The 27986-nt window shown below is 46.3% G+C and overlaps 1 protein-coding gene across 1 annotated transcript in view; it reads right to left on the reverse strand.

Annotated features, from left to right (window-relative positions):
- Window positions 1-27986, reverse strand: part of PPP1R37 (protein phosphatase 1 regulatory subunit 37) — a 1561993-nt gene that overhangs the window by 695769 nt on the left and 838238 nt on the right. The window lies entirely within an intron of this gene.

Raw genomic sequence — 27986 nt, forward strand, 5'->3', positions numbered from 1 at the left:
AATAGTGCCTACAGAAGGCTTAAGTAGTGGCACAAGTAGCCGCCCCGTTGTGATGCCATCCTAAGAAGCAGGTCTCTGAAATGCAACGGCATTGGCATTAGCTCTGCCCGCATGAGCACGAATCCCCTCAGGAACAGGTTTGCCCATGGCCGGGTACGCCTCTGAAGTGGCACAAACCATACAATACACGATGGAAGCCTTGGAAGCCTAGGAGCCTGGGGAGGATCCCCCAAATGTCACAAACAATGCCTCAGACTTCCTGAAGGATTATGCCCGAGAGAGATCAAACTTGAGAACCCCCGTTGAGGTCCAAGGAATGTAGGGCCCTCTCTGCCTCCGAAAGTGGGTTCGGGAAGAACACCGGCAGGCAGATCTCTTGATTTAGATGGAACGGAGAGACCACCTTGGGCAAGAAGTTTGGGGGAGTATGCAAGATGACCTTGTCGTTGTGAAACGCAATGAAGGGCTTGCACGAAGACAAAGCCTGCTGCTCACTAACCCTGCATGCAGAGGTGAGAGCCACAAACAAAAATGTCTTTAGTGTCACCAAGCGGATGTCCACAGAGGCCATCTGCTCGAAAGGTTTGCGTTGCAAAGCTGCAAGACCCACATTGAGGTCCCAGATCGGATGCGGCCTATGCACTGGAGGTAAACGCCTAGACAACCCCTTAAGGTGGGCATTAACCACCGGGTTGGCTGCCGAAAACACGTGCTCACGGTAATTCTTATAAACCCCAATGGCTGTCAAATACGTGTGACAAGTATCCATCTGAACTCACGAGCGAGGTGTGCTGAAAAAGCCAGTACATCATCCAGAGTACAGGGTGCAGACCTTTGTCGCAAGCCCAATGGCAGAACCTAGTCTATTTGCTATTATACTGCGACCGAGTCGAGGGCCTCCTGGCCTGCTGAATGATGTCCCAGTTGTCATCAGAAAATTGAGCATGCTGAAGTCTCAGCTGAACAGGAACCAGGCATTTGGGGCCAGTTTGGCTGGGTCCGTATGTCCACTGCCCCGCCCTGCTGTGTCAGGAAACCCCCGCTGGGGATCAGAAGATGGGGATCAGAAAATGGACGGGACCCTGGGAGCACAACTGAGCAGATCTGAAAACCAGAGTCTTTAAGACCAGTGGGGGCAACCAGGATGAGGCTGCAGCCCACGGAGGCCCGGAGCTTGCAGAGGGTCCATTGGAGCAGAGGGGTGGGTGGGAACGCATAACACCTGTGGCCGTGCCAACATATCAGGAAGGTATCTCCCAGCGACCCCCAATCCCGCCCTGCCCATGAGGCAAATATGGGGCCCTTGGCATTCAGGGGGGATGCAAACAATTTCAGGTCCGCAAACCCCCCCACCCCCCAACGCTGGAACAGGGGCCACAAGGAGTCATTGTGCAATTCCTACTCGTAGGTGTTGAACCCCAATCGACTCAGCTGATCTGCTTCTGCATTGCTGTCCCCCGGCACGTGGACGGCTGAAATCCAAGTCCCCTTCGGCAGGGCAAATTCCCACATCGAAACCGCCTTCATGAAGAGGAGGCAGTTACGGGTGGCACCCTACTTGTTCAGGTCAAACATCGTAGTAGAATTGTCCATGCTGACCAGAACCGACTTGTCCCTTATGACGGGCAAAAATGCCTTCTGGGCCAGGCCCACTGCCCCGAGCTCAAGCAGATGTAAATGTAGGAGGGCTTACGTCCTGGACCATGCTACATAAATCGTGTAGTCCTCCAGAGTAGCCCCCCCCAGCCCAAAAGAGAGGAATCGGTCATCACCACCAGAATAGGCTGTGGTCGGGTGAAGGGGGGCTCCGACTATAACATTGCCAGCATCCAGCAAAGATCATCAGAAGTAGTTGCGGTATAGGGATCCTGTCCAACTGAGATTCCATCTCCTGATCCCAGACAGCCGCCAGGTGGAGTTAGAGACTCATCTTGATGCAGGTGTGCTGTACAGTGAGCACACAGGAGGCCATCAGGTGGTCAAGTTGGCCTTGCAGGGGCACAGAAGCCTCTCGGGCGTAGCAAACACCCGCTGAACGGTAGTGTTCCAAGCACCCCTAGAAAGACCAGTTCCTGAGATGGGCACAACTGACTTCCTCCGGTAGAGGGAAAACCCTAGCTGATGAAGGGTATCCGCTAGTCTCTGGCAGGAGTATCCCCGCCCTCAACAGCCAGTGGACCAAGTAAGGATACAGATGATGGCCCTCCAAGAGGAGAAGGCCCGCCACTGCGTTTACCAACTTTACGAAGACACAAGGGGCAGAGTTCAGGCCGAAGAGCAGCACCTTGTACTGAAAGTGGTACAACATAATCGTGAACCGCAGAAACACCAGATGCGGTTGATATAGGGGAACATGCAGGTACGCATCCTTGAGGTCTAGGGAACACATCCAGTCCCCTGCACACAGAAACTCTGCTATGTGCGCAGGAGTAATCACCGTAAAGCGTTCCAGCAGTGAAGACAGATTTAGAAATGACAGGTCCAGGTACCCTCAGGCCAGCCTGGTTGTTCTTGGGTACCGCAAAAATCCTGGCATAGTAACCGAAGCCCCCCTCTACAAGAGGAATCAGTTCTATCGCCTGCATCTCCAAGAGCGAAAGGACCTCCCGTAAAACAGCCAGGGACCCGATCTGATGAAGAGGAGGAGAGGATGGAAGAGGTATAGAAAGAGGAAGACTGAAGCCCGTGGACACTACAGAGGGTCCAAAGGTTGCTGAAGAAACTTTTCCAGGAGGTCCTGGAACAAAGCCATACTGCTCCCCACAACCAAGCTGTGTTCCCCGACCTTGATGTCACTGCTTCTTGGCCTCAGAGGCAGGGGCGGAAAAACCTGCGCAACGTCCTCTGCTGCTTCCTCCTGTTGTTGCTGGGGGACCCGTCAAGCCTCAGTGTACGGCAGGGTTTGAACTCGGTCCTACCCTGGGAATGAGGGGAAGATTTCTAAGCTTGTTTTGTCAGGATGGCCAAGGACTTGGCAGTTTGAGTGGAGGTTTTCTTCGCCAAATCATCATCGGTGGACAAATGAAAAAAGGTCCACGCCCTCAAAGGGCAGATCCAGGATCCACTCCTACACGTCAGATGAAAACTTTGTGGCATGCATCAACGTCTTCCTTCTCATCTCGACCCAAAGGCACAGCCCTCTGCTGGCTGGGTCGATGTGGGAAACTGAAGACACAATGAGGTCCTGCGCAATTGCACAGGTATCTTCCAGACCGGCCTTGAAGGAGGCTTGCTTGTCCGAAATTCCTGAGCTCCCGTCACAGCTTCTGGTTAGAGGCAGACAAGAGGGTATCCGTGTTGGCTTGCTGCAGATGCAGTCCCGAGATGGAATAACAACGCTTTCCCAAGGACCAACTAAAAGTGGCACCCATGGAGGAAGACGAAGGTTTGGAATATAACGATACCGCAGTCACCACAGCGAAATTAGTCTGCTGGTGGGAGGCAAGGCAGATTGGCTCCCTGTTCATCAGCTGAAACCTGCTGTCCAACTTCTTATACATCTGGGCGTTGGCCCTGGGCTTCTGCCAGACCTTCTGCACCACCTGCAGAACATCCTTCTGGAGGGGAATGCCAGACCAGATTGTGGTGCGTTTGCCCAAGACATCTGCTAGCACCCAGACTCCTGGGGGGGCTTCCTCAGGAAGAGGGACCTCGCCACCCCCCACCCCCCACACCCCACACCCCCTCTCCCCCAAGAACTCTGCCAAGCTGTGAAGGCGGTGATGAAAGGCCTTAACGGATGCAGAAGGTTAATCGTCCTTGGTGTCATCCTCACCCCGCCCACCTTTTTTATAGGCTGAGGGGAATCCGGGCCCTTGGACAGATGTGCCGGTGGAGTTCCCACGCCCACAGGTCTGGAGCCGCAGACAGCTCCAACGCCTGTTGAGGGGGAGGCATTGGTGGTGCAGGATGTGAGGGGGGCGTCAGAACCACTGGTGGGACCTGAACCTGTGGAGGGACCTGCACCGGAACCAGTAGCGCAGGAGGAATGGGAGGAGTACCCAGAGGAGGGGGCTGGGGCGACGCCACCTGCGGGATGACCTTCACAATGTCATTCAGGAGCCCCTTCACCTGAGCGGAATGCACGAGGAGGAAGCGCTTAAGTGGTCCTCACAAGCTGCCCGATCCCTAGGGACCCAACCCTCCGAGGCGGGTGCTCATGGTCAAAGCGAAAAGGTGCATGGTGCATGTAGCCGGATGGGTAGATGTAGCCCTGAGGGGACCAAAAACCTACACCGTAGGATCAGCTGATGCTTCCAGAGGAAAGGGGGCTGGGATCATCCTGCAAAGCCCATTTGATGGAAAAAAGTACTGGCGGTCCTTGAGCTGGATCCATGATGGCCACTTGCCTGGCAGGCTACGCCACGTGCAGCTGCACCATTTTTAAGCCTTGTGCCACGTCCTGGGTGGGAGGGCGTGTTCGGCAGAATCCTGTGCAGTGCCCTTAAGGACCACTACACATAATTAAGACCACAGGTGGCAATACAAGTTTTACCTTTGGTACAAGCCTGTACTACTTTGTCAGAGTGGTAGCAGTGGCGGAGCAGCCAGGCTAATCTCAAGAGCATATGAGCAGTAGCAGAAATTACACAAAGGGACCACAATTACTGTGACTCAAGCAAACACTGACTCAAGGTTTCAGGTAGAAAAATATAAGTACATTTATTTTTAAACCATTTGTTATAAATACAACACTTCTATTAAACTTAAACACAAACCACGCGTCAAATATACTACAACTAACCAATTCACTTTGTACAGTATGTCTCAAGGTAAGTACCCTGTGTTTGAATGAACCAGTGTTATGAACAAAACACGTTACCGTGAATACAATTGCGATCACTTTTTGGCAGTTCGGTCTACTAAATAAACGCGTATCTGTGACATGAAATGCTACCGGGGCAAAAAGACACTTAGCACCTGAGATACCCAGAGGGAGTTGGAGGCAAAAATCACAGGCAATATTTTGGTTAGGCAGACAGAATCAAGAAACTCAGAGACAAGAGTCCAAAAGTCAAAGGGCCGGAGCCAGGGTCAAGTGACACCGGGGGCCTGTTGCCGAAGATCACACAGTCAGATAGTACACGATTCAACGTAGCCAAGAGTACTTCGATATTATCAATGTTCGGAAGCAAAAGTAATAAGAAGGAGGGAAGACAAGGGCAAGCCTTGGAAATGAAGAAAAGGGGTTCACCCAGTTTCCTCAAGCAGAACACAGTACCTTATTCCAATGGTGCAGCTGATACCCTGGCAGTTGTTCCTGTTGGTTTCCCGCAGACCCACGATTCCTGGAGCTTTGTTGTGAAGGAGGACGTCTGAAAGGGGTCTGCACCACACAGGGATGAAGCCGGCAGCAGCGACAACGAATAAAAGGTGTGCTCCTTAAAAACAGGAGAGGCTCTTCAAATGGCTATCCGGACCACTACAGCCGTGTGCAGCGATTTCGACCAAGGAAGAGGATCCTCTGGCTGTGGAAAATGAGCTGTTATACCCACCAGGCTCAAGGGAAGACGACTCCGGACTGGATCTTCTCTTAGTCGTTGAAGGGTAGATAGCTCAGGACTGCAGCAGGGCTTCACCGGGACGGGATAGTTGCAGCAGCCGTCATTCTCTCCGCTTCTCTTCGGTTCCTTGTAGTTCCAGTGGCAAAACTCTGACTTCTAGCCCAAGAGACCTGCCTTTTATGCGCAAAAACCCCATTTACACAGCCTGGCTGTCAATCACCCAGCAGGGGGGTTGTCCAGCCCGGACAACCACCTCAGCCAATCATGGCAAAGTGCGACTTGGGTTTCCTATGATCGCCTGTGCAGGGGGTGACTACACCCCTCCCTCACATTCAGCCCACCTAGACACCCAGGCATCTGGTGGATGGCTTCTGAGCAGAAGCCCGCCAAAAGACAGTGAACAAAGAAGGCAAACCTAGTTTGCCGCGCAAAGTAAAACACAAGAAGGACTTTAACAAAAAGAAATGGCAAATAAACCCAACCGGAGCCAAAAGAAAGACGATTTGGTCCAGCGGGTTTATGTTCGAGGCTAATATAATAGCCAAGAAAAATACCACGTTTATCTAATATAATCGCGGTAGGACAGTTAGGGTAGATACCACTGCCACCAGCCAAGTCTAAATGTTAAAAGAGCGAAACAATGCTCTAGGAGGTACAGATAAAAAGGGATACGAATGAACCCTTTCCAGTACTCAATGCAAGATGGGGTGTACTGAATCTGTGGTAGATTGACTAAGTAAAGTTAATGGCAACTTTACCCTTTTCTGAGGGACTGTAGTCAGCCTCAGAAATGGAGTCGGGGGAAGTTTAGTTTATTATTCGTATAGCGCCGCCTGGCCCTGGGGCATCCAGTCGCTTGAGTTGATTACAACATAATATAATACAGCATGGTCCGTAGGTGGACAAAACAGAAAGTTTAGAGCATTATCAAACAGTTACAGGTAACGTACAAGGAATTGCAAACAAGGCAGAATTTACACGGGTTGCAGGCAGTAGGTGCGATAATAGGGTAGAGATGGGTGTTCTAGGCATCTTTGGTCAGTAACCAGGTTTTGGCACTGTGTCTGAATCTGTGAAAGGACGGTTCAGATCTAAGATCGAGTGGTAGTGAGTTCCAGAGTTTAGTGGCAAGCACAGGGAAGCTAGAGCCTCCTGCTTTTTGGAGTTTGTATCTGGGGATATTTAAGCAGTGTGTTTGAGCTGATCTGGTTGGACGAGATAGGGTGTGGTGAGTGAAGATGTCTGATAGGTATCTGGGCGCTTGGTTAGATAGGCATTTGTGAGTGAGAGGGTTTTAGATTCAATTCTCTGCGGTATAGATAGCCATTGGCAGGAGCGTCTGACGTCGGAGATGTGTTCATGTTTGGGTATGTTCAGGGCTGCTCGAAGGGCGTCATTTTGGATAACTTGCAGCTTAACAATGTTTTTCTAGCTGGTGCCAAGGTATAGAGCATTACAATAATCGACTTTGGAAAGGACTAGCGCTCTAGCTAAGGTGGTGCAGTTGGAGGGTGAGAGGTAAGGTCTGCTGGCATTGATGATCTTACAAGTGTAAGCAGTGGCGGATGAGATGGCGTTGACCTGTCTTGTCAGTGTGAGAGAGGAGTCGAGGTAAATGCCTAGGGTTTTGATGCTGTTGGAGACGGAAATGTTATTACTGTCGATAGTGAATGACTGGTAGAGTTTGTCAAGTTTGATGAGTCTGGGTTGGGAGCCTAGGAGAAGAAGCTCAGTCTTGTCATCGTTGAGGCACAGGCCGTGCTTGGCCATCCATTCTTGGATAATGGAGTACATGTTGTTGAGTGCTGTGTTGTCTGTGGAGTAGTCGCCTGTTAATGGGATCAGTATTTGAGTGTCATCTGCATAATTCGTGTAGATGACACCCAAGCGGTCCAGTATGTCGAAGAGGGGTTTTGTAAACACATTTTACAGTGTAGGGGAGACGCAGGAGCCCTGAGGGACGCCACATGTGACTGGGGCTGGTTTGGCAGAGGCTGTAGGTGCAAAGACCCTCATGGATCTGTTGTTCAGGAAGGACTGGATCCACGCGTTGGCATGGTCCAAAAATGTGGCTGCAGAGGATAGATGTTTGCAGAGGATATCGTGGTTGACCAGGTCGAAGGCGGCCGATAGGTCGAGGAGGAGAAGGAGTGCAAGTTTGCCATTGAGGTCAATCAGTGCAGTCTCGATGCCGTGTTTAGGATGGAAGCCTGATTGTCTTAAGTCCTCGTAAGTTGTTTTTCTCAAAGTGGTTCTGTATCTGAAGGTAGGCAGCTCTGTCAAGGATTTTTAGGAGGAAGGGTACAGTCGTGATACGTCTATAATTGGTAGGGACACTTGGGTCTAGGGTGGGCTTCTTGAGTAAGGGAAGAACCCAAGAGTCCTTAAGGTTGTTAGGCACTATGTTGGATGTGAAAGATGAGTTAATGAGGGATGTGATAAAAGGAGCAAGATGTTTGGCTGCGTCTTTGATGACTGGGGCTGGGCAGATGTCGCCTTCGCATCTGGAGGGTTTCAGCGAGTTGATTATTTCTTCAACCTCTTTGGTAGTTATGGTGGAAAATTAGAATGGGTTATTGTCATCCCTTTGTGGGGTGTGAGTGTGGGTGGAGGGGGTGGTATCAGCGAAGGTGAGACTTTCTTTCTTAGACTCGATTTTGGCTTGTAACATGGCAATTTTGCCAAAGAGAGCTTCTTGTATGTTCGTGCACCAAGAGATGTCTTTGTTACATGTACCTGGAATGGGAGAGGGGGATTCGAGGTCTCAGGATGTTGAAGAGCTCTTTGGTATTGAATTGGGCATTGCAGATTTTCATTATACATGTTTTTTTTTAGTCTGGATGATTGCGGACTTATAGATATTGGAGGCCAGTACGTAGGATGTCTTATTATTGGTGGATGGCGACTGTTTCCATGCTAATTCAGCTTGTCTTGGTTTTGCGGAGCGTTTTTAAGAGGTGAACCAAGAATTGAGATGTGCGCATGGTTTGGCTTTCCGTAGCTTAAGTGGTGCTACAGTGTTTATGGCCTTAAGGATAGTTGTATTGTAGAGCTCTACTAGTTAAGTGGAGTTAGTAGTGGTGGGTGAAAAGTCGATCGGTTGGAGTAGAGGGACGAGTTTCTCTACTGTGATGTTTTTGGTATTTCTTGTGAGTGTGGGTGTAGCATTAGGTGGAGGAACAGGTGTTTGAGTGCCTTTGTTGATGGTGAAGGTGATGAGGTGGTGGTCGGTCCATGCGCATGGCGTTTTGGAGAGGATGGTGGTATTGCAATTAAGCTCAGCTATCCAATTAAGGATGTGACCTTTGTTGTGTGTGGGTTGCGAGATGTGGTGGGTGAGTCCTAATTCTGAGATGGTGTTGGCGATGGTGTTTGCTTTGTCATCTTTCTCGTCGTTGAGACCTAGATTAAAGTCGCCTAGGATGAGTAGACGTGAGTTGGGTTTGGTGTTAGAGAGCTGTGTCATCATTGAAGGATAGTATGGGGCCTGGCGGTCTGTAAATGAGGTGGGTGGTGATTGTGCTGATGTGGGTTAAGGATAGTTTGATGGCGAGTAATTCTGCGGATGGGAGGGATTGGTTTTGAAGTCTCAAAGACAACCGTGTGCCACGGCACTGAAGGTGCTGGGTGACGCACAAAAAGAAGGGGTCTACTGAAGTGGTGTACTTCAGAGTCCACAAACATAAAAACAGAGAACTACACATGGCAAAACATAGGTAGGAGTGGGGGAAAAACTCGCACTCCTACCAAGTGGAAAAAATAAACTCCAGAAGTCCAGCAATGCTGCTGGGGGACTCACTAGGTGAGGGAAATTAGCCTTAAATGAAAATCCTCCCTAACAGGGCATGAAGGCCCTGAGCCAAGGGAGGCCTCAGACACTAGAGGAAAGCCGGCCTTTCTTCTCCAACGGTTGCAAGTGCTCCAGAACTCGGCTGTCAGATTGGTCATTGTTGCTTCCCGCAGGTCTTCAACCTCTGGGATCCTTAACTCTTTACACTGGCTTCCGGTGGTTAAGCAAGTTAAGTTCAAGGCTTTGTGCACCGAGCTTTGTATGGGACAGGCACAGAGTATCTGCAGGCCAAATTCAGACATGTTCCACCTCGTCTTCTACATTCCTCCACCTCCCTGCAGATTGTGGTTCCTCGGTTCAAATATTCCCAAGTGGGTGATTGTTCATTCTCCGTGGCAGCAGCCCTGCTTTGGAATTCTAGCTCATTGTTTATTCGCAAGACTACTGATCATCTCTCCTTAGTTTTTATTCCCTGCCTGAGCTCGCTTCTGCTGCTTAGTGCTGCCACGTTTTCAGTCCTCAGCCTTAGAGCCATGATGCCCCCATTGGTGAAGGTGCGCTTTATAAATCCGGATAACCTAACATACAGCTTGGGTCTTGCACCCAAAGCAGAAGCGTCAACCTCAGAGATCCCGCTGGTAGGCGCTGAACCCTCAGCCAGACGACCGGTAGTCGAACCGCCCTCGGCACCTGTTGTGCTGGATCTAGCCAAGGACAGACTCTTGGAGGTGGCACTCTACAATCCCTTACCCCACCCCCTGGGGTAGAAGAAGAGGACGAGCCTGATCGCCCTTCCGAGGACAGCCTGGTAGGGCCCCTGAGCACCTCTGCTTGTGAGCCGGTAGCCTGGAAGGACTCAGGTCTGTCGCCGGACCGCCCAGAAGAGCCCTTGGGCCCCTCTGCTTGACAGCCAGTAGCTTTAGAGGCCTCGGGCCTGCCAGAACCTGAAGAACCCCAATCTGTGGGAACCCCAGAGTGGAGTCATCACCTCGCTGTGGAGCCATGCTGAACACAGGGCCTACCTTGTCTTGACAAGAGGTCCTGGAGACAAAGTCTCCAAGGTAGGGCAGAGGAGAAGTGTGGAAGATCTCCCTCCACTGCAACAAACAATTCTTCGATGCCCTGTGACCGAGAGTGCTGCAGGCAGAACATTAGTCCCCAGTGGTTGTCCGGCCCCAAGCACTCAAGACAGAGCGCATGGGGGTCCAAGACCGGGAAGAAACAGTCACATGAGGCACACCTCATGAAAGCCTCCTGCAGTCGACATGCGCTAGGGGAGGCGAGGCACTGAAGGGAAGTTGAAATAAGATTCGGAAAAACAAACAGGGGGAAAGCATATAGCTAAAAAGGTCTCTGCGCTGGCTGCCAGGTCTGACACCGTCCATGTGGAAAAAGGGACCGAGGTGGTGCCGGAGGGTGGGGTCTCGAGGGTGGGGTCTCAGCGGGGCACTACCACGCCTGAGCCCCCACACGCCATGTTAAATTTAAAGGGGAAGCTCAATTTTTCGCTGCCAAAGGTTCCGGTACCATCCCCAGGTTGTGGGACACCAACAAGGATAGAGGAAAGGGAACAGAACGTACGAGTACACATCGCCATTCTGAAAGCTAGCATCTACAACAAGTTTATGTGCTGTTTGGCTTGCTGTGCTGCCCACTTTCCCTGGACAGTGAGGTGCTGACAATGTGTCCCCAGTCAGTCAAGGATGCATCTGGTGGGATGGTTACTTTTACTGGCAGGCTGACAAAAGCACACAACCTTTTAACATGGTCTCACATAGCCACCATTTGAGAGCCATTACCAGCTTTGGTGAGACCACCACTGCATCATCCCACTCACTTGTTCCCTTGGACCATTGCTCCGCTAGACACTGCTGTATTGTGAGCATGCTGAGGAGAACATGAGGAACAATAAACATATATGATGCGATCACGCTGAGGAGCTAAATTACTTTCCTGTTATCTGGCGACCAGCTATGTAGCAAGGGATTTGAGATAGTAGTGCTTTAACTCTTGAAAAGAGTGATCCTTTGCATTGTGTGTGTCTAGCACGGCCCACAGGAACTGTTTGTTTTGGCTTGGGACCAGACATTTGGCTGAAAACCACAAACTGTTTATGAGAATTATTGTTTCTTTTGTGTGCAGGTGGTATTCCTTTGTACTCTCTCTGGTTATTAGCAAGTGATCTAGTTAAGGGTATACTGGGATGCCCTTGAAACGCAGGTGAGCCGCTACCACTGTCAAACACTTTGGTAAAGTCAAAAAGTGCCGAGTGTGAGGGGTCAGAAATACGAGGCAGACAACTTGATGAAGGTTTTTGCCTTTAGGTATTTATATGGCTGTTCAGATTCAACAAAATCATTAGAACCAAATATTCTTATCACCAGGTTTGGATCCCCTTCCCCCAGGATCAAGGTAGAATTTCCAACATAAATGTTCCAATGAATAACTCTCACTCCAATAATCAGGTTCTACTTCAAAAATAAACACACAAAGGTTCCTCCCAATAGCCAAGTTCTGTTTCCAATACAAATTTCCTTCACTCCAGGAGGGTTTCATTGGGCGTCAGGATTGTGTTATAATTAAACAAAGTTCATCACTATTGAGCATTATGTTTCTACAGGCTTTAGTTTGTTCATGCACTTGCACTGGAAGAAATGCCGTCAGGCTTAGTATGCTATGTTTTCTGTTAGATCATCCGGAAACTTAAGTCCTAAAAATGATTACTGTACTCCCTTGTTCCCTCCCGCCTTGAAGTGCTTTTAAGCACTCCACCTGTGTATTAGCGCTGTATAAATAAACAATTACAAACCAAAAGTGTTTGTCTTAACTATTCCAGTGAACATTTTCAATACGACTTCTCTTCTCTGGAGAAAGACTACTACGTCGTTCTTTGTACACACCTATGTTTTCGTCAGGATGGTTTTACCACAGTTCATCAAACACATTATTGCCCAGGCCACTTTCTTTCCACCACAACCTTTCACCACAATGCAGTACTTCTATGTCTTAGTCCTGGTTATTAACCCGCCAGGACTACCATGAACAATCCTTTCCCTGGTATACTCACCTGCCAGGATAAGTCTCCTAACACTACTAAAAGAACTTGGCAGTGTGGTTTACTTCAAACATCAGTAAAGTCATTGACTTTCAATAACAGTAAAGTTCACAACTTATTCCATAAGGATATAACCGCGTCCAGTCAAAGGATCGAAAAAAAAGGATCGAATGCCCTTTATTCGAATCCAAAAGGGCGGAAAAAAAAAAGAATCGAATGCTTTGATATTTATTTATACGTTTTTTGATTTAGAGTGGGTAAAAAAGAGTTTTTATAAAGGAAAACAGGGGAATGGGGGGGAATCCCCCCATAAAAAAAATTAAAAATGTAAAAAAGCATTCAAAACTTTTTTTTCCCGGCGCTTTTGGTGTCGGGAAAAAAAAGGCATTCGATCCTTTTGCTTTCACCTATAACCGGATATAACAACCGCTAATGCGGTTTGTTCCACTGATTGATTGGCCACATGCAATTCAGGTTATTTTCCTCTCATAGTTTCCACTCACCACAAGAAGGGCGACTTTCCTGCCTCCATTGGGTTACCACCATCATACCAGGTAATTGTTGGTAATATTTTTTTATTCAAGTTTAATAAATAAGTAAATAATAAATAAATAAAGCTGTTTTCCCAATAACCTTTCTTTGGCTTAGGCAATGCTTGTTGCCATCTGTCTCACATATTGCCTCCTTTACTTTGGCAATGCTGGTTATAGTTTTGGTTTAATATCCCCCCCCTTTACTTTGCCAATGGTAGTTACACTTTGGGTTCAATATCGCCCCCTTTTTCCTTGGGCAATGGTAGTCGCAGCCTTTCTTAAATATCGTTCTCTCTTAACTTGGGTAGTGATAGTTAAACACTTTCTTCTCTCGTTTCCTCTACATGCGAGTTTTGGGCCAAACACATTTTCTTTCATTTATTTGGTATGCAAAAGATCTATAAATGGTCAGTGGTTTACTACGGGGAGCCCAAGGGTCACCCGTCAGAGTCCCACTCATCAGTCTCTCCCTGCGCGTCTTCGTATACTGCTGCCTCTTCTCTGCTCGTCTGATTCAGAGCTTTTGAAAGCTCTGGTTGCAGTCCTGCGAGTCATTCCTTCCACATTGCTCCTCTCCTCCCCGGTGCTCAACAGTCACCAGAGCCAGGCACAAAGTGCCAAGAGCGCTTTTCTTCCACGGGGTAACCTGCAACAGCAGCATTTCCCGCTTTGTGACCTCTGCAATTCGAGGTTCTTCTTACGACTCTCAGCACCATCAACCTTTACAGACACTGCGGTGCAACCGGCGTCCTGGGTTCTCTGCCACTGCTACATACACGCCCGCTGATAACATCTACTACTGCTGCTTCTTCTCCTGATCTGCACCTGTGGGGGATTTAAATACACAATTCCCACGCCAGTGTAGATTGTCAGAACACTAGGCTTCATACTGTAGTTCTCTGCCTCTGAGCCCATCTTCCTCGTCCCAGTACCTATGGCATTATGGGACTTGAAGTATCCAATGTTCTTATTCATGTTATCACAGGTTTTGGTTTTAACTTTACCCAACTCACTCTGTTCATAAATCATAACTCTACATAAAGATTTTAAAGACATGAATGGTTGGTTCCCAATGTCACAACTCAACCCAAAGGGGAAGTCAGAGTTATCAGAAGTAATGGAATGGATGTTGTGATCCTTACATGTTCTATTCTTATGCTGACCATATTTTCATTACTAACATAAGGGAAAACTTACTCTGACAGCAAGCCATCAGGTATTCTCATATCATGGATATCTCACCCTCCGAAGAGGAGTACCGTGTCTTTCCTAGCCAAGCCCTCCTGTTGCCATGGGGGCCTTTCTCCTCCCAGTTGATCCACCAGGCTAATACCAACCACAGGGTTAGGATCAGGTAGAGGTTGCCTTCCCCAGGCCACCTGGGACGAGACTTTAGGTGGGGATTCTGCAAGAACTCTGCAGGATTCATCACATGAGGCAACTACAAAAGGAAGTGCCTTGAATTCAAAATGTTTGTCCCTTGCCAGACATTTTCAATTAAAGGCACTTTTGAGAGAACCATATTTGTGATGACTTGGGATCATTGGAATATGAAAGCATGCATCTTTCATACGCAGTGTTGCCATATAATGTCCATGATTTTGTAGTTGAATGACCCTCCTGTAGGGTAGTCAGTCTGAAATGTTTTGGGTTGACATGTGTTTGCCTGATCCAGACAGACTTGTTTTATAGATCTTTTTTGAATGAGTGCCTCCATTTCTTAATGGAGCACAGCCAGGTGTGCATCCTTCATTTTCCTGTGCCGTGGAGGTAAATTGGGAGATTTGGTTAAACTTTACATGCAATACCCTTTCTGTGACGGTGCTTAGTACCCACGTGTCTGATGTTATTCCCTCACAGTCGTGGATTTAAGACCACCACTAGAGTCATTGCTTAGCGGCTGCCCCTCCAGGGTTTGCTTTCTACGGCAGTCTGTCAGGTCTGCTTTGGTGGTGTGCTCCCGAGAACCCTGTTTGATGTGCCCCCTGACTGAGAAAACCATGTGCTTTTTCCTGTTGGGTATGTACATTTGCTTGTGGATTGAGTGTATGGTTGGGTATGGAAAATCTAGCAATTCTACCAACCGATGGGGATTCCTTTTACATGCTCTTGATTTTTCCGAGCTTTATCTTCCTGAAGGGCCTGGTTGACTGCTCAGCCCAAGTAGGTGTGCCTCCTCTACTGGCATATCCAGGTAGTTTGCCTTCACTTCCGGTCCGAACCCTGAGCTGTTTAGCCATGCATGACTCTTGATGAATGTGGCCTTTAAAGCCCTGCTGAATACAGTGAATTATTAATAACCGTATTCACTGAATGCTTTCCCTCATGCATAATTTTATTCATGGCAGATTTTAGAGGATCTGGGGCCTCTTAAATGAGATCATCTACTTCATCCCACTGTGTCCTGTTGTACCTCACCATTAATGGTGTTGCATTTGCGATGCATACTTCATAAGCAGAGGAAGTGGCTACTTTTCTTACCAACACATAGAACCTCTTGATCGCCTTTACTGGTGCGTACTCATTGCTGGATAGTGGTGTGCTGCATCTTCTTCTAGCTGTTACGAGAGAATCGGGGGGTAGTTGGCCCTTACTGTATGGTGGGTCACTGGGCGCAGATTCATAGTTTCTCTATTTGAGGGCTAACCACTTTGGTTAACATTGGGTTGATCAGGGACAAGGCGATTATCTTTTTAATCGACTAAGTGGAATGCTCTAGGAGATGGTTTTCTTTTCTTGCAGTACATCTTCAATGAAATCAGCATCTTCGTCTGATTCCCGAGTCTGTATGCCAAATAAGTCTGCCATTCTCGAGTAGGCCGGGGCATAAGTACTGGTCCTCAGATGGAGAGGAAGTAAACAGTGGCTCTACCATATCTAGAGGGGCCAAGGGATAATCCGCGGGATCAATGTCCTGTCCTTCATCCTGCATAACCACCTTATCAGCGTAGATTTCCTCCTGATCGACATAATCCTCCTTCCATTTTAATTGTTCCGACTGGAACTTTGATTTGCTTTGCCCTATATACCATCATCTTCTTTTAATGGGATGCTGTTCCATGAATGAGATAATCTGGCCATAGTGGCATCTGTTCCATGGTCCATTTTTTCTTAGGTTTTATAAGTGAAAGTAGATGCTATAATGGCTCTCCCTGCTCTAAACCCTTGTTACGCTCACCTGATATCCACAGGCACGCCACTCAGCCCTGGCTGGAAGATTAGCACTTAACTGAAGTCCCAATCCAAGTCCTTCACTTAACAGTATGAGCCTAGCGCCAAAGGTGCCAGGACTGGCTCCAAGAGAGACCCCGATGGTGTTTTGTGGCCCTTGAGGCCACCATGGTAGCCTGCAACCCGGCCCAGCCGAAAGGCTAGTTTGGCCATGATGACTAGGGGCATGAATCATGACAGCAATATCCCCCCCCCTGCCCCCAAGGCCCCTCTCACGGTAGTTCTTCTGCCTGGCCCTGGTTTAGTTGGACGATTTTGATGGAAAGGTTTTACCAAGCGTGGTGCGTGGATGTTCTCACTTGGTTCCCATGTTCTGTCCCGAGGACCATATCCTTTCCAATCTACTAAATAATATAGTTTAGATCTACTGTATTTTGAATCCAGGAGATCTTTAACTTCAAACTCCGGTTCTCCGTTCATCAGTACTGGTTTTGGTGGTGTTGTAACTCTAGTTCCAGGTTGCACAGGTTTTAGGAGTGATACATGGAATACATGTTTGTTGGTAATGTTAGTTTAACAGCTACTGGTTTATTATAGACTTAATGGTGACAGGTCCTAGATATCGTGGACGAAAGGTCCGGGTTCCTTTTATTGGCACATGTTTTGATGGTAACCAGACTGTCTGCAACTCGGTAATCAGGAGCATTTCTGCAATGTTGATCAGAGAATTTCTTTTGTCTTTCTTTAGCTTGAAGTAAATGTTCAGTTGCCTCTTTGAAGGCTTGAGTAATGGTTGTATGTAAAGTTTTCATCACTGGCATCTCCAGAGCCCTGGGAGCATCTAATTCAGAGGTGCGTGGATGGCTACCATATAGGGTATAGAAAGGAGTTTGTCCCGGCTAGTATGCAGGGAATGATTATAGGTATATTCTGCTATCCATAGTAAATCCTTCCAACCTTCTTCAACTTGGTGTAACATACAACGTAGGTATTGTTCAAGTGTCTGGTTTGTCCTTTCCGTTTGGCCATCCGTTTAGGGATGATGGCTGGTGGATAATCGAATATCGATTTGGGCCTTTGAACAGCACTTCTTCCAGAAGCTAGATACAAATGGACTTCCTCGATCTGAAATCAGGACAGAAGGAAAACCGTGTATTCGTACTATATGTTCCAGACACACCTTAGCCAGGCTGGATGCGTTTGGAAGACCTTTAAATGGAATGATGTAAGCCATCTTAGAAAATAAATATACAACCACTAGTGAGCACCCACGGCCAGCTTAAGCGCTCTCCTCAGGCCCAACGCCGCCAAAAATCAGTCTGGGTGTCAACCCCCCAGAATGAACACATACCTGACCTCCCAACTACCACACCTACCGCTATGAAGCAGCTGTCACGCAACTGCCACACCGGCTGCACACACATTCGGTGCACACACGCACCTTATGACCATCTCTCTCTCAACTGACCTGAACTACCTCGAGGGGGTTCAACCTACCAGCGTTTTGAGATCATACCAATGATACATAAGGCGCTATATAAATGCAAAGTAACATAACATAACTTTGGGTTAGTGTCAGGCCTAATAATTTGTCATTCGGAATGATAGCTACTGGATCTGGGGTTGTGTATACTTTCTCATCAATACCCATGCGGGATAAAGCGTCAGCATTTCCGTTTCGGACTCCCGGTTGATAAGTGATCACGTAGTCATAGTCTGCAAAGAAAAGTGACCATCACAGCTGACGTGAAGATTGAATTTTTGCAGTTTAAGTATTGAAGATTTCGATGATCAGTAATCACAGTGATGGTATGTCTGGCACCTAGGAGATAATGTAGCCAAGCCTTGAAAGCTGATTTGATAGCTAGAAGTTCTTTGTCCGTGATAGCATAATTGAGTTCTGGAGGCGTGAATTTGCGTGACCAGGCGGCCACAGGATGCAGCTTGCCGGTATCGGGATCCCTTTGTGAAAGAACTGCTCCCATTGCCATGCTATGGAGGTAGTCCGTTTCCACCACATAAGGGAGATCTGGGCGAGGGTGTCAAAGAATTGGGGCGGAACTAAATCTTTTCTTGAGTTCTAGAAAAGCCCTTTCTGCTTCTTTTGTCCATTGGAATTCCTTATTTTTTCGTAACAATGACATGATCGGGTGCACTATCTGAGAAAAGCCTGGGATGAATCGGCGATAAAGGTTTGCGAAGCCCAGCATGCTCTGGATTCCCTTGAATGAAGTTGGCGACGGCCAATTAAGAATGGCATCTACTTTGTGCATATCCATCCTGATCCCTTTTGGAGTGCAGATAAAACCGAGGAATTCGACTTCGGTAACATGAAATGAACATTTTTCAAGTTTAGCATACAGTTGATGTTGATGGAGTTTTGCCAGAACTGAACGAACATGTTTGACATGATCTTGTTTTGAAGAGGAGTATACTAAGATGTCATCAATATGAACCAAAGCGCACACGTTGATTAGTTCACGTAAGACATCATTCATAAAATACTGGAATGCAGCGGGAGCATTGCAAAGTCCAAAGGGCAATACCTGATATACATACAGGTCGTACTTGGCACGAAAGGCATTTTTCCATTCGTCTCCTTCCTTAACGCGAACGAGATGGTATGCTCCCCTAAGGTCCAATTTAGTATATATCTGGGCATCCTTAACTTGATCTAGCAGTTCCGGAATTAGAGGCAGTGGATAGTTTTTTTTACAGTGATTTGGTTCAGTGCGCGATAATCGATGCAAGTTCTCAAGTACCCTTCCTTCTTTGGTACGTAGACTAATGGACTGGCTGCCGGTGATTTAGACTGGCGGATAAACCCATTAGCCAGGTACTGATCTAGATAAGATTTCAAATGAAGGTTTTCTGGTTCTGTGAGTGCATAGATTCGACCACAAGGGACTTGTGCACCGGGTATGAGATCGATCTGACAATCATAAGGCCTATGTGGCGGCAGGGTATTGGCTTGTTCTTTCTGAAAAACATCTTGAAAATCTTGGTATTCGCTTGGTAGAATAGCTGATGGACAGATAAAGAGTGAGTGTGAGAGGAAGGGGGAGAGAGAGAGAGTGCAGAGAGAGGGTGCAGCGAGTCAAGGAAAGACAGAGTGTGTGTGTGTGTGTGTACCTGAGAGAGAGTGAGGGAGAAAGAGGGTGCAGAGAGACAAGGAGAGACAGAGTTTGTGTGTGTCAGAGAGAGAGAGAGAGAAAGAGATAGAGAGAACGAGATAGAGAGAACAAGGGTGCAGAGAGACAAGTAGAGACAGAGTTTGGGCGTGTGTGTGGGAGAGAGAGAGTAAGGGAGATAGAGAGAGAAAGAGGGTGCAGAGAGACAAGGAGAGAGAGTTTGTGTGTGTGTGGGAGAGAGCGCAAGAGAGAAAGGGAGATGGAGAGAGAAAGAGGGTGTAGAGACAAGGAAAGACAAAGTGTGTCTGTGGGGGGGCAGAGAGGGAGTGAGAGAAAGAGATAGAGAGAGAAACAGGGCGCAGAGATACAAGGAGAGAGAGAGTGAGGGAGTACTAGGCTCTGGGGCAGCTCAAATATTGATACTCTTTTTGCCTAAAACATGTCTCGAAAATTAAGACATTTTAGATATTATAATGTACTAAATTGATTTCCAAAAGGTGATTTTCTATGGCAAAAGCAGAAAAAATGAGAATTAATTGAGCTGACAAAAAAGCTTAGATTGGTATCAGCATGATAACAATTGTAAAACAATTTGAAACGAATACAGCTACGAGCGTCTTCAGTTGGTAGCATGGGCTGCATGATACCAAATGAAGATGCTCATAGCTGCATTCGTTTTAAATTGCTTTACAATTGGAATCATGCAACTGTATTCGTTTCAAATTGTTTTACAATTGGTATCATGCAGCCAAGCCTTGAATCAAGGGTGTTTTTATGAAAGGCAAATGCTATTCATCATGTGCAATTTTGGTGGTTATGCAGAGCCAATTTAAGGAAATATGCATATTTCACCTTGATATGCTAATTTCTGGTGACATCACATGCCATTGCATTTGCTGATGAATCCCCCACTTTAATTTGTAGGACTTGACTCCTGGTAGTGTTCTGATGTTTCATTTCTGTTTGTGGGTTTATTAAGTCACCATATGTGGGTGGCATAACCAAGGAATGATGACCCCTCCAAGAGAGTTCATTTTTTGGCTAGGTATTATGGGCTCTTGCAGTTACTGCTACTGCATTACCCCTGTGTCTTGGGCCTCATGACTTCCTTCCATGGAGAAGTATAGAGTTGTTCCCCCCTCTCGCTCCTGGGGTCATAGGACGAGCGAAAAGTAAACTGAGGGGCTTCAACCAGGGTTACACCTTTGAATTCAAGCCCCTCTGTTTATTTGCTTTCCACTTGTCTGCTGGAAGTAGTGGCGCAGCACCATTTCCATGGAGCTGATCAGGCTATAGCCCTCCTCCCCCACCACAATCCAAAATGTTAGGCTGTGGTGACTCGACCTGGCTGTCCTACAGAGCGTGGCCAGACAGAACAGGACACAACATTTTGTTCCTCACTGACAAAGGCCTTGCAATTACCAACTAACAGCAGCACCTGGCAATTCCTATACACAGTTGTGTTAAAAGCAAGTCAATACTGTTGGATTAGCGATTGCTTGTTTTTAATAGGACTTCAGTGACGGACACTCATAGTGCTTATAAATCAACTTGCAGAAGGCATTAACTCAGAAGACTGCTTTGAAAAAACACTGACGGGCACTTCTGTCTCACAGTGTGATGGTAATGCTTGATAAAGTTACCTCGAAGAGATTCCAGGAGGATGTGTTCTGGGCAGGCTGGAAGTGGGTGGGAATGGCCATAGGGATGTGGGGGGAATTAAGTCTGGATATGAAATGCAGCCTGTATCGTGTGTGATGCACTAAAGTCATGAAGTTAGATATATTGCTGTGTAATGAGACTGCCAACATATTCCAATTGCACTTTTTACAGTAGACAACGAAAAGTACCTGGTTAAAGAAGAGTGCCAGAGAGCAAAGACCAGTTAGCAAGGTTAGTCTTCCATGCCATAGTGGGCAGGTGGGATGTCAAGGGTAATGTGCAGATCACTGCTGGTTGGGGATGTGGCATTTTGAGGAGTTAGAGTAAGTAATCAGGATCAGGCAGTTATGGTTGCGCCAGTCACTTCCCTAACTTCGAGCATTCTCAACTACTATTCAGTCACTCCATAAACATACCAAAATAAGGAACCCACACAGTCTGTTGGATGCAACCTGGGGAATTAATTTTTTTTCTGTTTGAGCAATGACAATGCAGTGTTCATAATGTAATTTTTTGTGCAACCCTGGCTGCTCCAACAGTATGCATACTCTGTTAGGTTGGAGCAGCAAGGGAGATTGTTTCATTGTTTTCTGCTTTCAAAAGTATGCAATGTGCAGTTTAGCAAGGATGCATCTTTGTTCTGTATTCCACCAGGAACATATTTTGACATTCCTGAGCTAAGAAGCAGGATCTGTACATCACAGAAGACACCACTGCAGCTGACACCGCAGCTGACTTTTTCCAGACCGGTCAATTGGGAAGGAGAGCACCACACCGCAGCAGAAGACTGCTAGCCCAGTCAAAGGACACAATGGAGAAATTCTTGCAACGGTCGAAGCCTGAGAAGAATCGCTCCCATTTGGCCACACAGATAAGTGCAGCTGACAGGGCAAAACAGTACAGCAAGATAATGTATGCAGATGGTGGAGTCATGTTTTGCTCTGTATGTAATGTAGCTGTGGACCACGTTCGAAAATACACTGTTGATGTGCACATGTGCTCAAAAAAGCACACAACATTGCGGAGATGATGCTGAGCCTCATTCAACCTCAAAACGTCCTAGGCAAACTACTGTTACCTCAAGCTTTGGAAAAATTACAGCTGCTAGGGCAGCCAATCATGATCTAATCATTGACTGGATCAATGTGTGCACAGCCCTAAATATCCCGCTAAGCAAGACGGACCACCCTGTGTTGCGCAGGTTCCTTCATGACAAAGTCTGCAATGGTGGCGCTATCCCTGGAAGTCACCAGCTCCAGGAGAGGTATTTGCCTGAAAGATACATGCAGGCCAAAAATGACCTCAAGGAGAAACTGAAAAATCAAGGCATATGCGTCATATTCGATAAGACACCGGATGTTGAAGGACGCTGTGTCCTCAATATATTATTTGGAGCAGTTTGGATGATTGATGGCAGTCAAAGAATACACACATACCTTGCTGACAGTGTTCCTAGCGCAGTGCAACCATGCCACAGTTGCACAGGCAGTTGTGAGGGTTCTCACTGACTACGACATTGCATTTCAAAATGTTCTGTGCTTCAACACGGACAATGCTGCATACATGCTTAAGGCATACAAAACTGTTCTAAAAAATCTATATCCAAACTCAATCCACATCACATGCTTGGCACACATCCTCAACCTTGTTGGGGAGTCTTTCCAAAAACCATTTGTTGAGCTGAATGCATTTATAATGTACTTCTCTAGGATTTTCTATATGGCTGGTAGCAGAAAGCGGAGATTCTTACAACACCTCACCGAGACCCATGGAATGCAACCCCGAATGGCACCCGACCCATGCAGTACCCGTTGGAATTCTTGGTTTGCTGCAGTTCAGTATCACTGCAAACATTTCCATACATATTCTGGTTTTGTGGAATCTGAGATGCATCTCAGCAAGTCACCCCCCGATTCCTTAGAAAACCTTCAAAGGATTCTTAGTGGCAACAGCAAGAATTGCATCAAAGTTCAGCTGGAGATGGTGGCTGACAAGTGCCAGAGCATCCTGTTTCTTACTGACATCTTTCAGAGTCAGATACCTGTTGCCATGAAGGTGTACGATTATCTTGAAGACCTGCACATTAACTTTACCAACAATTCTGTGCTGACATTGGAGTCACTGCAGCCTTTTCTTGACTCCAAAGAAGGAACTACATTGAGTCTGAATCAGAAAGAACAACTCATGGATCAGCTTACTCAGGCTTTTGAAAATGTTCTCGACAAGCTAGGCAAATACATGGATCGTGGTCAGCCTGGGATAAACTTCTTAAAACAGGTACGCATATTTAATCCAGCACGCCTTAGCATTCTAACACAAGACAAAAATGATTATTCTGCTATCCCAGGACTAAGTGAGGTTCCTGATCAGGAGTTTCTTATGTACTTTGAAATTTTAGGTCCAGAGGCAGTTCGTGCATCCGTCTCTGGAATAATTGACAGACATTTTCTGGCAAGGGATGGCTGACCGTCTACCTGTACTATCAAAATTAGCTAGGGCATAGAAAGGCTGTGTCATAAGTTCTGCCGATGCAGAGAGGAGTAACAGCATTTACAAAATGATTTTGTCTCCTAGGCGTCGATCGCTTGTCGAGAAAACAATACAAGCACTTGTGTTTTTGCACTACAACCAGCAGCAACGGGATGTTGAGTTTGCTTGTGGTTCAACCGAGGACTTGCAACGAAACTGTCAAGTTTTAGAAGCAGAGTCTGAAGATGAGTCTGATGAAAACTAAAATACTATTTGTAGGTTTGTTAAAAGTTCCCCACACCACCTCAAACGTTCCTGTTTCAATGTGCAAAACTCTTTACTGTTCAAGTTCTTGGTTTTAGGCTAAAAAAGATGTTAAATTATGTATTTTTCAACAATAAAAAATGCCGCAAAAAACGCAGGTGTGCCGCAATTTTTTCATTTTTGTGCTGCAATATTTTCCATTTCATGACGCAATATTCTGGAGGGTCTGACTATCACTTCTCTCCCAAGGGCGTTGGTTTCTTGCCTGGCTGAATGTACTTTGGCACGCAGCTGCCCCAATAACTGGGCTAATTGGTCAGTTTCTGATGTTTCCATGATGTCCAGGTGGATAGTTATATGAGGCTTTGCGTTCTGTTACGCTCACCTGATATCCACGGGTACACCACTCAGCCCTGGCTGGAAGATTAGCACTCTCAAACCCTCTCCCTTGATAATGTGTTGAACGTGGAGAGAGCCTTAATATTAGGTATGGTGTGCTCTCCGTCCTGCTCTCTGTGCAGGGGCGCGTTGGAGGTGTGGGCGTTCTGCGACCTAGTTGCTTCACTGGTGCGTTGCCCCATGTTCGGGTCCAGGCCTGCTGTGACTCCGATTTGCTTGATGAGGTAGGTACTACTGTTGTACAGTCTTTTTGTTATTAATGTCTCTAGTTTCTTTCCCTCAGATGAGTTGGAGAGTTTTGGCGTTGCCGTGCTGTATAGGACGAGAATCCCAGAAAGGTAAGTGAATGCGTGATGCGCGGCACCTTTTTGCCTATTCTTTTTGCTAAGCTGTGTCTGCGCCTCTTCCTTTGCAGGTCGTTTTGATGTTCCGGGCCGTTGTGATGTTCCGAGATCAAGGAAAGACTGCACCTGGTAAGTGGTTTTCGTTGTCCATGCGTGGCCATGAGCGAGTGCTCACTAATAATGTCTCCTTCAGGTTGCTGCAGAGTTCTGAAGATGGATGCGGCGTCGTGATGAAGAATCCCCGGATCGCATGTATTCATATGAGCAGCTGGTGGTAGTTTGAAGATGGAAGATTCAAAATCAAAGCCAGGCTGCTACTTACAGGTAAGCAATGGATAATGGTGGTGTTCTTCCAGATACAGGATTCAGCAAGTGGCAGTATGCAAGAAACAATGGAGATCAGAACTGGATAAGGTGAGCGTTACGCTGCTAACTGCAGAATAACGCAAAGCATGGGCTGCTGTTTGGGTGTGGCTTATATAGCCCAAGTAAAGTAGATTCAGGTAAAGTAGTCCTAGGCCCGGCCACACCCGAAACACTAGACCGCATAGCTCAGTTCTGTGGAACTGAGCTATGCGAGTGCTGCATGTTAACTGAAGTCCCAATTCAAATGTTGTCCTTCGCATTAATAACAGTATAAGCCTGGCGCCAAAGACGTCAGGACTGGCTCCAAGAGAGTCCCTGATGGTGTTTTGTGGCCCTTGAGGCCACCATGGAAGCCTGTAACCTGGCACCAGCCGAAAGGCTAATTTGGCCATGATGACCAGGGGCATGAATCATGACAACACTTCCTCAGAGTCTGAAAAGTCTAGTAACTTTTTGTTTATTAGTTTATTACAAACCTCTAACAAAAATGTTTCCTTACATTTCGACATTTATCCATTCCTTTTAAAAGTATATACTTAGATTGTTTTATCCCAAACAAAAAAATCCCATATGTCAGGATCTGAGAGTGCCATTCTCTCTCTTGATACCCAATACTAAGTCCAGTGCTTTCAGCTTGCAGTATTTTGTTCTATTTTGGCCAACACTATCTCTAAGAAATTCGCCAGGGCAAACATGATCCTTGGTCTTTGTCCTCCATGCATCAGTTCCCACCATGTTTCAGAATGTGTGCCAAAAGAGTCGAGCGCTCTGTTATAAAGATGTATCGTCCATAGATACTTAAGTTCTGGGCAGAACAGAGTCAGGTGTTTTAAGGATTCGCGCTCATGTCCACATAGGCGACATTTCTCATCAAGTGTTAGACCATATCTTTTCGGTATGACGTCCTTTCATCACGGATGTTTTTTCGCAGGGTTTTTTACCACGATTTTCTTTCGAAAAAACATCGAATTTTTAAGAAAATGGGGGTTTTGGGGGGGGTGGGGAACTCCACCAAAAAAGAATTAAAAAAAAATTTGATGGGTTTTTCGTAAAAAACATTGTGGTAAAAAACCCCACGAAAAAACATCCCACGATGAAATGACATGGAACCATCTTTTCAGGGTTGTTTGGTGGGTAATGTGACTCAGGGAACTTTTTTGTATAGTCACTCTTAGACCTCCGCAACTTGATGCAACATAATAGTGTTACAGTGTCACACTGATGCGTGCAGAGAACGAAGACACAGAGTTCCCCTACTCCGTTTGTAGTAAGCGAAAAAATGGTTTCTGCACTCATCTATTACTGCGCCACAGGGAGTTCAGTATCAACCAACACCAGTTTTTCTTAGTTCATCATATATTTATTTATTGATCGCCCATAAGGATGACACGTGTTTCGGCACCCTACGTGTGCCTTTTTCAAATCTGGGCATAGATTGTTTGATTACTATATACAAGATAGCAGAAAATTAATAGAAAAAAAATGTAAGACCATTTTTATAATATGTCAATAGAACAGATTCCCAGAAGTTCCCAAAAGCCAAAATTCATATCAATCATATTATCAAACATATGACCTGAATGAGTTAGCAGTTTGTTCCAGAAAACACAAAAAAAAAATCACAGGTTTGTTTCCAGACAATAGCGATAAAAACAAAACAAATCGAGTGTAAATCCATTATAAAATAAATTAAACATACCATCATGGCGCCCAGTTGGGGTGATCGGACATAAGAGAGTGCCGTGGAGGAAGGAGGAAGGGAAGGGAAACATCGTGATAAAGCAGTAAAAAAGATATAATGGACATAAGCTCAAGTTAGGTTAATTTTCCCTTGCTGGTTTGACTTAATTTACATCCGCCTTAAGATGGGGCTTACCTATCGTCGGAGTGCAAATAGCTCACTGATGTCGTGTTGTCGGAAAGAGTCCCATCAGACTCACATGCGCTGCAAGCACTTAATATGAAAGAAAACAATGGAAAAATATATTCTTTTCCTGCGTAATGCAGAGTTTAAATCATAAATCTACCATGTCAGGATTCGGGTTGCCACTATTCCTACTGTTCATTGTGTAGTGATTGATTTTTTTTTCTCCCTATACACCTATTGGTGTTCCATTTTCGTTTTTTAGCCCACGTTTATAATATAAGTATAACCGTTAACGAAAAGGGGTTGGCAATAAACGTCAAAGTATTCCTTGATACATACATATCTCGTATTGCACATGTATTTGTGTGTGCGTTCGTAAAATAATTATCACAAAACATAGCGGCATGTGGAAGCCTGCCTGTTTTCTGCGGACCTTCTTTCAATTGGGAGGCTAACAGGGTGGGCTTGCGCCGGCCCTCAGGGCTTACCTTAAAAATCTGGTTTATGCTTCAAGCGTCAGATTCTGCTGCGAGCCCTCTCGGGCAGCCATGAAGTGTTTATGTAATGTTGCCTAGGCAACTGGAATGTCCTCCTTCCATTTCCATCTCAATACGGCTGTCGGCCATATTTTGGGAATGACTCTTCAAGAGTCTATAATACGTTAAGTCACAGGCTATCCTTTCAAGTCTAAACGTATAAGTTACCCAAAAAGTATTCCTTGTCATTTTGAATTCAAAAGGAGAAAGACAACCCACGGGTGCATGGGTGAAAAGTTTTTTTGAAAATACTAATATAGTCATACTGACAATGCCACGTGTAATTGGGAAGCCATGCTCCCAGAGCTACATGGGAAATGTAGTTTTACCCCATGGGGGAGTCCAATGTATCCCATTGCAATTCGTATAGCGTGCTCTAAATAGATTCTCTAAATCCACTGTGTGTTTCATAAGTTACATAATTTCCCCACCGGGGATGATTGTACACGTTTACATGTTTGTTTGAATCTATTTATGCATACTAGTGAGTTCGTCATTCTAAAACCGCTGCTCATGGCTTAGTGGGAGATGTAGTTCCTTGTATGTATATGTAAAAACAACGGTGTCCCAACAGGGCATTTATGTTGTTGTCTAGGTAAATACAAGATGATAGGTTATCAGGTCTGATAATATTGCCTAATGTCTTCTGGGAAACGAAGTGTCACATGTAAATGGACACTGCAGTTTCCAACGTTTAGGGCACTTATACTCTCCTGATTCCATAATGTGCAGAGGGACACCATTGATGGAAAAGATTCCAAATACAATAGATTATTCATTCCCATTACAGTTGGTACAAATCAGTCTAGACATTTTGTTTTACTGTTTCAAACAGTTTCTACAGAAAGTTGGACATTTCATTGTCGTGTTCAGGCCATTTTCTATACATCTAAAG

This window comes from Ambystoma mexicanum, chromosome 2p (genome assembly GCF_040938575.1).
Source record: "Ambystoma mexicanum isolate Mex_15411 chromosome 2p, UKY_AmexF1_1, whole genome shotgun sequence".
Lineage (NCBI taxonomy): Eukaryota > Metazoa > Chordata > Amphibia > Caudata > Ambystomatidae > Ambystoma > Ambystoma mexicanum.